Below are 12,375 nucleotides of genomic sequence, written 5' to 3'. Positions count from 1 at the left end.
AATGTGACTTTACCTCCTTTTCAGTTGAAAATTCTTTGTTCTGAGGACATTGAGCCTTCAAATATCTGGTTCTCCCACAAATAAAACACTTTTTGTTCTTTTGATACATTTTTAAAGTGTTTTCTTCACTCGACTTTAGTTGCTGCTCATTGCCTCTGCACTAATTAAAGTCTTCCAAGTGGTTTATTACAAACTCCAGACTCAAATCATCTTTGGCTTCTAGTACAATTCGTTCAAAATGTTGAGGAAAACTGTTCAATAACATTCCAATCTGAACTGTATCAGGCAAAATATGTTAACTGCCCAGAGATTAAAGTTTGGGTGGTATATAAATTTGATAGATAGGTAGATAGGTAGATAAAATAAAATTACTCCCTGTGCTTGCAGCTGTCATGAAGTCTCCAACATCTCATTTACATGCTTAGACAGATTTTCTGCCTCCTTTAGTTTCTTATTACACATCTTTATGATTTGATGCACCTTGGAGACAGCTGACTTTCTTCCATACAACTTCTTTAGAGTCTCCCACATGTCCACTGCATGCTGTATTTCTTAAATGCACCAATACAGAATCACTCACCAATAAACTAATTATCCCAGCAGCTTTATCATCTTCACTATCCCAGGCTTGTCTGTGTTCTCCTTCTCTGACCGAGCGCTCTGTGTGTTAGATCCAGCTGTATGCAGAGGTCTAGGACCACCAGTGTGCACTGTCAGCTCAGTACAACTTACTTCCAAGTAAACCAGTTTAAGATCAGGTTGTATTTGTCAGTAGAATAGGATTGCATTGATCTGCTCAGAGCTGGTTACAGGGGAGCAGGCATAGTCACAGTGCTAGATGGTGACAATTTTTAAAAGACCCGAGTTTGGCAAGACTTCAGTTCAGCTTAGAAAATGGGGAGCTGTTTTTGTATTTGACACAATATCTAAGAATTTGAATGTGACACATTTATTTTAACACTTTTTTTACTTTTTATTTTTATTTATTTTGGGGAGGGGTACGGATATGGGAGGATTCTCATAAATGGTATGCATTCTGGAACTTGTACAATGATGGCTGATAATGTCATTTCTTTTTATTTTGCTGTTAGATATCAAAATCTTAATAAACAAGCCTAAAAAACAGAACTTGAGTATAGATTATACTAGGACACAAGTTACCCGATAAGACTTTGTGGATACTAAATAAAAGGAAGAATACAGGGTTAACAACAAAATAATAGCAAAAATGGAATATCAGATCTCAATGGCTATTTACAGCCAAGTGTGATTTGACCCTTCTCTGGTTGCAAATGTAAATGAAACAGAATGAAAGAGAAACAGCATTTCCATCCTTCTAGTCAATGTACAAATATGTTTTAAATAAATTTGCAGGGCAGAAACTCTATACCCTTAAACCTGATGTGTGAAGGCACCCTTAAAGATGTACATTATTGGTCTCCACCCACCCCATTCTTTTCCCCCCAGTGTGTGTTATCTTCGTCAATAGAAACAGCTGGAATGAAAAAATTCTGGAATCTGAGCAAGGTTCGGGGGCAGATCCCAGAACAGTTTCTCGATGGAGCCTGGTGCAAAAGCTATTTGTTCACCTAGAGCAGGGGTGCACAACTTTAACCCACCAGCTGTTGGTGGACTACAGCTCCTGTCATCCCTGACAGCTGGCTACTGTGGCTGGGGATGATGGGAGTTGTAGTCCCATAATAGCTGGAAGGCCACCATTATGCAGCCCTGATCTAAAGCAAGTAGCTTAATTTTAAGAAAAAATGGCTGCAGGCAAACTAACCCAAAAGTGAGAGGAACCCAGAAACCCTTGGGCGGGAGGGGAGTTCATTGTTGCTTGAATATATGAAACTTCCTTATACTGAGTCAGACTCAGACCCTTGATGCACTGAGCTCAGAACGGTCTATACAAGCAGCAGATCTACAGATTTCAGACTGGGATCTTGCCAGCCCTTCCTAGAGATGAATTGCCAGGAATTGAATTTAGGGGCCTTCTGCATGCAAAACAGGTGCTCTACCACTGGAAACCCATCTACAAAACAGTGAGTGCAGTATTTCTAGTCAGTCGGCAGCTCTGTTACAAAACAATGAGTGTGATATTTCTAAAATGCAACAATCTTAATATAGAGGAGAGCTGGTCCTGTGGTAGCAAGCATGACTTGTCCCCTTAGCTAAGCAGGGTCTGCCCTGGTTACATATGAAAGGGAGACTAGAAGTCTGAGCACTGTAAGATATTCCGCTCAGGGGATGGAGCCGCTCTGGGAAGAGCAGAAGGTTCCAAGTTCCCTCCCTGGCTTCTCCAAGATAGGGCTGAGAGAGATTCCTGCCTGCAACCTTGGAGAAGCCGCTGCCAGTCTGTGAAGACAATACTGAGCTAGATAGACCAATGGTCCGACTCAGTATATGGCAGCTTCCTATGTTCCTATGTCTGAACATGTATTATTCTGGTCAGCATTGTACAGGTGCTGGAAAGGGAAAAGAAAAGAAAGCGGAAAGAAGCTCTACCAAACACCACATAATAACATAGCGCCATTTGTTTGGAAGTAAATTCTATTCATTTTGAAGAAACCTTCCTCCAAGTCAGTCTGCTCAGGGTCGAGGTCTCAGTGTCTCTCATGAAAGCTGCCTCTGTCTTGGAGGGAATCTATCATCTACCGCTGGGTGACAGTTACAAGGCCCAGATGTGAACCTGTAGGAGATTTTTATGTCAGGCCTTGTTTGCTGAATTGCTAGATTTAAAGTCTGCTGTTTTATAATGTGGTAAAGCTATTGATAGTCTGGCAAGGCAACCTTTTTAACCTACCCGCACATGCTCACAGGGGCTATATTTATGCTGGAGAGTTGGGAGAATCCCCCCACCCTGTTCTTCATTATGCTTGCTGTGTCGTCCTCCCCCCAAATCTTTCAGCATTCACTTGTATGCCATAAGGGACAAGTCAGGAACAATCAAGGCAAAGCCCTAAGCAATCCATACTGAAAGATAAACCTGCCACTTGCCTCACTTGAGGCAGAACTTTCCTAAAGTTATGATGCCTGGTTTCTGGCAAACTTTGGGGGTCTGCATAAATCATGGACAAATCTCATAGCATCCAGCAGAGGAGAGAATCTCACATTTCACCATTGGCCGCAGCTTGAGACAATTCACAGTTTCTGTCCCTGAAAAGCTGTCTTTATTACTTACAACATTTGCTAGGGCAGGGAAATTGTTGGAGGTGATAAAGAAAAGGAGACTAGTTTAAAAGCTTAGAGAGCTTGGTTGTACAAAGATCAGGTGGCAAAACTTTCCTTGGACTGTACCACTCAGGGTGGTATATGTTGCATGTTTGAATGTCCTCCCATTCAAACATGCCCATCCAGGGAGTGGATATGAACCACTGAACATGCCCCTCCACATCCAGGGAGTGAAGAAGGAAGAAATGTCTTCACTTCCTGTAGAAAAAGGATCTGGGAGAAGGGTTCAGCCTAGCCTTCTTTCTGGCATACTATTTTTTGATGTGCACTGGATTTGTTTTCATCAAATGTGCAGTCACATTTGATACATTCCAAGAAAAGTTTTTTTAACCACTTGATTCTGCTGGCGGTATAAATCAATCTTTATACTACTATAGTCTGAAGGTGGTGGCCACTGCCATGGATTTTTACAGAAGAAACAATTTCCCATTAATGTAAAGAAAGATCGCTATCCTAAATATGCTTAACTCAGTCCATCGAAAAGTAAAGGAGAGGTCCAAAGGGGAAGCCTTGCTGCACAATCCTAAGTGTGCTTACTCAGAGGTAAGATCCATTGAATTCAGTGACATTTACTCTCTAGTAAGGACACTTGAGTGCAGCTTTAGACCACTGAAAAGTGAAAAAGAGGTCAACAAACAGGAGAAATGTTTTCTAATATTCCCACCAGGGATGAGAGAAATGAAAGTTTGGCAGAATCCATGGCCTATATGATGGGAGTGGACTGTGAAGGAGTCTGCAGTTGAATCCTAGCTACTGGAGCAAGGAGGATCATATTCAGTGGTGGAGCACATGCTTCGTATGCAGAAGGTCCTAGGTTCAATCACCAGCCAAAAGGATCAAGTATCAGATAAGGGAAAGCACCCATGACTCTGTAGAGCTTCTTCCAGTCAGACAATGATTTGGTAGACTAGTGGTTTGACATATAGTAAAACAACTTTGAATTTACAGTACAATTAGAATTGACAATATTGTGGTTTATTTGGGTTTTTTTTAAAAAAATCCAAGCTAAGAACAATGAGCTGCTTGCTTGTTATTAGCAGAACTGAAAGATTTCCAGCTTGATTTTTGAAAATATATTTTTTTTCTTTTTGGTTTGGGTGGTGATGATCCTCAGCAAACCTAGCTAGGAACAAGTTCCATAGAATCTCACAGGATTTACTTCTGAGTAAACATGCATGCAATTGGTATAATGTAGGTGATTATATAAGTCACCAGGACATACTTCCTATGCAAAGGTGGAATTAACCAATTGAATCCCCCCAGAAGGAACAGGTATATAGTCTGGGAATACTTCTTGACAAGAAGTATTCCCAAACTATATACTTTCTTATCCAAGCCAGGCCTCTCTCTGGTCTTTCAGGTTGAGGCAGTGGCCAGAGGTGCTTTTTTATCAGCTTCAGCTGGTATGACAGCTATGGTCATTTATTTTGGGAGGAGAACAACTTTAAAATAGTGGTACTTATGCTGGTAACTTCCAGAATTGACTACTGCAATGCACTCTGTGTGGGGCTGCCTTTCTACATAGTCCAGAAACTGCAGTTGGTACAAAATGTGGCAATCAGATTGGTCTCCGGGACAATCCATAGAGACCATATTATTCCTATTTTTAAATCATTACACTGGCTGCCCATGCATTTCCGGACAAAATATCAAGTACCAATGATTACTGATCAAGTCCTAAACAGCTTGGGCCCAGTGTATTTCCAAGAGCACCTTCTGCTTCAGCATCTCCAGTGCTTATTAAGATCTTTTGGAGAGGTCTGCCTGTGGTTGCCACCAGCTTGTCTGCTGGCGACTCATAATCGGGGCTTTTCTGTAGACTCTGGAATGAACTCCCTATTGTAAGAGCTTCACCTCCTCTCGCTGCCAAGAGCTCTCAAAACACATTTATTTAACCAAGCCTTTGATTGTAAGCTGGCTTTACTGTTTTTAATTTTTTTTTAAACTGATATGCCTTCTTTTAACTGTGGTCTTGTTCTTTTTATTTTTCTGTTAACCACTAGGAGACACTTATTTTGGTGGTATAAAAATGTAATAAGTGTCCAAAGGGCACATGGAAAATTTTAGAGCTCCCGTTTATACTGACTACATTTTAATTATTTACAGGTATGGTAGCAGAGTCCACTTCAGGGCCAGACCAGGCTATGGTGGCAGCCTGGGGGGGCAGATTGGGTGGGGTGGCTATGGTGCACCTCCTCATTGCCCCACTCCACTTCCCTTTGCCCCCTGCCTATCCTGCCACCACTAACCCTTAGCTAATACCTAGCCGCTCTTCTTGCCTTTGTCAAAAGGCAGGCATGGTAAATGGAGCATCAGGGAGTATGTCCACATTTTCTATTGCCCATTTCTCTGCTTTTCAAAAGACAGAAAGGGCTGGGAGACCAGGGACCAAGGTGCACTGATGGCGCTTACCATGTCATCACCACAAGGAAAGAAGGGGGAAAGGGGGGGTGTTTGGGGGAGAAAGATCTTGGCAGGGGAAAGGGGCAGAGGGAAGGCACTGTGTGCTGGTGAGCATGAGGAGAAAGGTCCTCATCGCCCCAAGCCATCAAGTCACCACTGGTGTCAGTGGGACTTCAGCTGGACCTGGTCCAGACAACCTCTAGAAACCTTTGAAACCCTCTTAAAAAAGGAGAGTCCACCACTGCATTAGGCAGACTGTTTCACTGTCAAACAGTCCTGACAGTTAAAAACAAAAGTATCCCTCAGGTCCAGCCTAAATCTGCTTCATTGTAATATCACCCCCTTTTTGATTTATTTTGTAAAGCACCATAGAAAAATATTACATAAGATAGCACTGTCTCTCTATTCAAGGTGACACATTTTGCTTGCCTTTCTAGCCTCCTATTCCTTTAAAGAACATTAGAATGGAGAATTATGAGATGTATATCTCTTTTCCTACTATACTTTATTTCCTCTCACCTAGAGGCTTATTTCAGTGGGAGGCCTGACACGAGTACATTTGTCTACACATACACTTATGTTTGGAAAAGGAGGGTAAACTATTCACACAAATACTTGGGGGGGTGTTGTTTTAAGCCCTTGAAATTTCAAAGACAAAACCAGATGCAAATAAGTCTTTTCAGGGAATTAGTACATCATCATTTTACTTGCATAGATACATTCTGAAGATGTAAATTTTGCCATAAAGCTGAGAATGCAGCTTTTGTTCTGGCAAACAGCATTCAGATACTGTGGTTTGGACAGAATTCCTACCAGCTGGAGAAATAAGGGACCATTTCTTTAAGAAACACTACCTTTTTTAGGGATATTGGGTCAAATTCTCTCACTTGCATTTTGCAGCTGCAGAATAATGTGTTCTGTTATCAAAACAACATAATCAGAACATCAGTCCAAGGACAGAATAATCTATAATAATAATAATAAATAAATAATAAATTAAACATTTTTCTTATGTAACCGTGGATCACAGTTTGTCCCAATATCCATATTTAGTAAGTATAAATCCGAATATCACAGATTATGCATCTATCACCAATCTGGCTAACTTCTTGTTGCTAGGCTTGCTGATTCTACTTGTATAGTTATTGTTTGTTCATTAATATGGAACAGGTCCCTCAGGACCTTTCTTAAATTAGACAAAAGTAAGCACATTATAGACAACTTTAGCCACCAGATGGGGCTGTTTTCCTGTGTATGGACTGAAGCAGTGCTGCTGCCTGCAGTGTCTGGAGCAAATTTTCATAACTGTGTAAATTCTGATGCTTCCCATTCTTAAATTGTGTGGTTGTTTGAAAAGGTTTAGCAAGTGATCACGTCATACAGAGAATTTACCATATTTCATACAAGGAAGGCATTATTTTCTTCTTGCATATTCGCCTTCATAATGGGAGGTTTGTCCACCCAACCAGAACAGAACAGAATTGGAGTTAATTCAGACTACAGCTGACCTTTAGTATCTCTGAGGGCCCATAAATAATACAATGTGCTTTCATTCTGAATTAATTCATCTAGAATAATTACCTCCCAAAGTAATGTTCTGTTCACAATTACCCCTACAAATTGGAATTCTCACTTCACCGATGAAGAAAACATCCCCTGTTGGGATTAAACCAAAAGTTTATTCTTCTGGATTAGGGGTGTGCATGGACCATTTAGCGTGGTTAGGTCCAAATTTGGACCGAACCGTGGGTATGCAAAATGGTTCAGGCAAACTAACTGGCTGGACCAGTTGGTTCAATGAACCAGCTTGAACAAGTTTGAAGCGGTTCGCGATTCAACTGCTCGAACCAGCGCAGTTCATGGTGGTCTGGTTCGCGGTAAAACCAGTTCTGCACATCCCTATTCTGGACCTTTCCGTATCCTTTGATACTTTTCCTTCTGCACTAACTGGGAGGGGGGAGAATTAATGGCATAGCACTTTGTTGGTCCTGCTCCTGAGACTGCTTCCAGAAGGTGGTGCTGGGGGCCTATTGCTCTACACCCTGTGGGATTCTGCTCCATTTTGCGACAAAACTGAAGATCAAGCCAGACCAGATGGAGCTTTGGTTGTACCTTTGGTTGTAACTTTGGTCTATTTGACCAAGGAAGTGAGATATGTGGATGGGGTAGGACACTTAAGATTTGCAGTTTGGGATTGCTGTTATCCAGCTCATACTTTGGACATCCAAGTAGTATAAGTGGCACACCTTGGCTAAGTGCTGGAATAGACGACAGTGGGATAGTCATGGAGGTAGGGCCAGAGATAAGTGCAGGAAGCATGGATGGGCCAGCATTAAATACCAGGTCAGACAATCAAGCAGAGACAAAAAGCACAATCAGGGTTGGACTGGAGTTCCGTCAAAAGGGAGTCAGTCAAGCACAAGGAGAGAAGTGATGAAGCAGGAGTGAAGCAAGATGAAGCAAAATGGGGTGAAGTGATAAAAGGCAGGGACAGACAGAATTAGTATTGTACTAATGACCATCATCCAATGGCAAGGAATTACAAAGGTATTACGTGTACAACTATTTCCTTTTGTGCATTTCTTCTGAATCTATTGCCAGTCAGCTCACTGGATAGCCTAAGTTCTTGTAACATTCCTAATTTTAAATACCATTTTACTCCCACCCTCAGAGCAGTTGCCATCATAATCAAGGGCAGGGATGTAGCTATAATTGAACAATGGGGGACAAATGTCTCTGGATCCCTGAGGGCAGGGGTCCACTGGCTGGGTGACACTCACTGGGACCCTTGCACCTCTCGGGGGGGGAATGTGGGGGCAGGGGCTCATCTTCACTTTATGTCCCAGGCCCACTTCAACCTTGCTATGTCCCTGAGCAAAGGGATTGCTACTGACTACATCTTTGATCAACTGGTGGTTGTTGTTTTTTAACCTACTTCCCAGTGGGCTTATGAGATCACCCTGCATTCCGTCCGTGTGTGTGTGTGTGTGTGTGTGTTGTGTGTGTGTGTGTCTCCCCACTATCAACTTTGCAATGCCTGGACCAATATGAAACAAATTGGGTACAGTTGTGGGGGCACATAGGGATACCTCAATGGTGTGATTTGTGGTGATGTAATCCACCCTGACTCAAGTTCCAGTTGTGTGGGGTAACTTGTGGGTTGTCTAACTGATTTGAACCAAATTTGGTACATTTGTAGTGAGTGACACACAGGGACACCTCAATGGCATAGTTTGTAATGATTCCATCCACCCCAATTCAAGATGGCAGGCACATAAACATGTAAGGTGCAAGTGGGCTAACTTGTGGACAATCTAACCAATCTGAACCACATTTGCAACAGCTCTAGGTACACATAGGGATACCTCAATGGTGTAGTTTGTAATGATGTCATCCACCCCAGTCCAAGATGGCAGACACATGAACATTTGAGGTGCAAGTGGGCTAAGTTGTGGACTGCCTAACCAATTTGAACCAAATTTGCTACAGATGTAGGGACACTTCAAGGGCGTAGTTTGTAATGATGTCATCCACCCTAATTCAAGATGGTTTGAGGGGCAAGTGGGCTGACTTTTGAACTGCCTAACCGATTTGGACCAAATTTAGTCCACTTGTAGGAATAGTGAAAGGAAAGTAGGTAGATTAGTTCTTAACAGAACTATTTGGTGTTGGTTGGTGTTTTTTAAAATCCCGTTCATAATTATTTCTCACATAGAATTTGCCATTTTTCAGTGCTGCAGAGCACAGAATCGATGTTTTCATTTCATTTTCTGCTTGGATTTCAAGGTCTCCTTTGTTTGATAGCTACAGCCAGTTTAGACCAATCACATGTGCATGTGTGAAATTAAGATTTTGCACTCCAGGTGAAAACAGACATGACATCACAAGAGCAGTCAAAGCAGACTTCACCTACAGCTCTCAAGATACTTCTCAGTTTGCAAGTCAGTTGGAAAGACCAGCAAATCAAACACTGTGCCAGATTGTCTATCGCTGTTTTCGAGTAAATTACAGAAATATCTGCATACTATTGATTTTTAAATATGGTGTTAAAAATGCTAGGGTTTCTTCCACACTACCAGATTAGCCTGTGTTCACTTGCTTTTATGAAGAATCCAGATGATCTTGACAGCCCATTGCATCTCAGTGTTTTCTGTGCTGGTCTCTCATAGTTTTTTGAGACCGTTTTGTGGCATTAAAAACAAAACAAAACATGCTTTTAGCACCACCCTGTCCAGTGTGCACTGGCAAAGCACTTAAGGTCTTTCAGGGCTACTGTTCCTTTAATCCAGGGCTGCACAACTCCAGTACTCCAGCTGTTGTTGGTCTACAACTCCCATCATCCCCAATTATGGTGGCCAATAGTCAGGGAACATGGGAGTTGTAGTCCAACACTTACAGGAGGGCCGAAGTTGTACAGCCCTGCTTTAATCAGTAACTTCCCGCTTCTGCCTCTAATTGTTTCCTGTGCAGTGTGGCCAATGAACCTGTTCCCTGCTGGTGGGAGCTTAGTTGCTGATTTCTACCCCTTTGCAGAGATGAAATGCTGAGTAGTCTTGGGCAAGTTGAGCTTACCCTGTTGGAAAGGCTATTGGAAGACGGCCTGAACAGGTTATAAGATGGCACACCATGATTCAGCAGGAACCCTTCAAAGGTCAGTGAAGGCCAGTTCCTCATGTTGTATACATGTTGTATACATGTATACAACAGAATACCCTTCTATGCTTCTTTCCAAATGCTGCATTTATAGATCCCATACTTAGAGCAAATTTAGAGATAGGATGTCCTGTACTCAAATACTTCCTCATGGTGAATTTCCACCCCCATTCTGTAATTTCTACAAAGATGCAGATGTAACATGGCATCATCATGTTATGAGATTCTTTGTCCTCACTCCATTATCAGTGGCACTTGCTGGTAGTAGCTGGGGGAACTGACAATGTGATGGGGCTATGTCATATGATGAATGTCTGTAGTAGTCATGACAGCACAGAGGTGAAAATTCACCACAAGACCGGGCCTAAATAAGACATCTATTCTGGACAAGTTCCAAATGTTTACTAGATACAGTCAATGAGTTTAGCCATTGAGGGGACAATTTGTACATCAGTGTGCCACCATGTAATGTTGCTCATGACAGATCATGGAAGCACCCTAGCTTCTAATTTGGTAGGAAGGCTGCTGGTATCGTCTTTTAGTCCTAGAAATGGAAAGGATCAGCTCAACTATTTCATCAGGAGAACTAAACAGGCACATCAAAACGGCTGTACCTATGGCAACTATTGATGTCATAACAAATAACTTCCACTTTCCACAGACACCGCAGTAGATTTGGACTTGACCTGAAATGTCATTGGACTTGACCAAAGAAGCTTATGTTGAGAGAAGCCCAAACATCAAATAATCAAAGAGACATTTTAAAAATGCACTGAACAAGTGGGAATATCAGTCATAGGTAAGAAATCCACTTTAGCTTCAGGTCAATTTGACTGGGTGATTTATAATCTGTTCTAGAGTTCTCTGGAGGATATGTCTGTGTAAAGGAAAGGAGATGGGTATAGGCTTTTGGCAGCCAATGTGACCACAGGGAGGGATGTTAGCCTAGGTATGATTAAGGGCAGGTGTAGGGGATTAAGGCTAAGACTGGCAAGTACCTTGGAGTGGAAAGATGTCATCCTGAGTTGGAAGAAGGCTCTGTTTGCTGGCAAGTTCAGATAAGTTTTTTTAAAAGAGAGAAAGAAAAAAGATACTTTGTTACATTTTTTCCCTTCTATGTAAACTCACTAATTGAGTTATAAAATTAAGACTGCAGTTTTTCCTGTCCAGCTTCTCCTATGGCAGTCTGTTAATTAGGTGTTGAAGTGCAGGGGAGGCGGGTAGATCCAAGGAAATGGTTTGCCAACACAACAGCTTGCAGACATGCGCATGCAAAGAAAAACAAATGTTTGCATTATTACCAAAGGAAGAAAAGTAGATCTGTCCAAGGAGGTGGTGGGAGGGAAGTAGGAGGCTACACTTCAGGAACTTTCAGGAACTACACTTCAGCGCTGGAAGTTCCTGCAGCTGGCCTAGACTGGGCAGGGTGGATGGAAATTCAAGAAAACCCAAAAGGGTTTTGATGAAGCTGCGATGCAGAACAGATGGGGAAACATTGCACTTCTGTGTTTTGATGGACACTCTGGGACGACGAGGACAGAATGTTCAATTGCAATGTGCATCCCCGAGAACTGAGTGGCTAAGGATGGAAGGGTGGTGGTGGTTGGCTGTCAGTGTAAATCAGAAGAAGCTCAACTGAAGCCTGTGGACGTGTGCTAAGGAACAACCCACAGCATTAAGAATCAAGCCTATATATTCAGACAAATCTATGAGGACAATGTGCTTCCTAAATCATCAGCTAGAGAGGATCCCTAGCTCAGTGGCAGAGCACATGCTTTGCATGCAGAAATTCCAAGGTGAATTTCTTGGGATCTCCGGTTAAAGAATCCTGAAAAACAGGGCTCGGTAAAATCTCTGCCTGGGAGTCTAGAGAGCTATATCAATACTCAAATTGTGGCCAGGGGAGAGAGGGAGAAGGCCTCTTTTTGAAACCCACAAACCCCATCCCATCACACACTGCTCCATTTTTGACGAGTCATGGCCACAATAGCCTTCTTAAAACAGTAACTAAAGAGGCCATCACAAAATATAAGAAGACCAGGTCCTTAATTGGAGTGACTGCCAGTCAGAGCAGAAAATATCAGACTC

The 12,375-nt window shown here is 42.2% G+C and overlaps 1 long non-coding RNA gene across 1 annotated transcript in view; it reads left to right on the top strand.

The window, feature by feature from the left end:
• The window catches only part of LOC128340260 (uncharacterized), a 16,193-nt gene extending 4,588 nt beyond the window's left edge, over window positions 1-11,605 (top strand). Inside the window, exons 2-3 of the long non-coding RNA XR_008313554.1 lie at window positions 10,168-10,285; window positions 10,949-11,605. This is a non-coding gene — a long non-coding RNA (uncharacterized LOC128340260). The remainder of the gene's footprint in view (window positions 1-10,167; window positions 10,286-10,948) is intronic.
• The last annotated feature ends 770 nt before the right edge of the window (window positions 11,606-12,375 follow it).

This window comes from Hemicordylus capensis, chromosome 1, assembly GCF_027244095.1.
Source record: "Hemicordylus capensis ecotype Gifberg chromosome 1, rHemCap1.1.pri, whole genome shotgun sequence".
Classification (NCBI taxonomy): domain Eukaryota; kingdom Metazoa; phylum Chordata; class Lepidosauria; order Squamata; family Cordylidae; genus Hemicordylus; species Hemicordylus capensis.
This window is presented reverse-complemented; position numbering and strand designations above follow the sequence as displayed.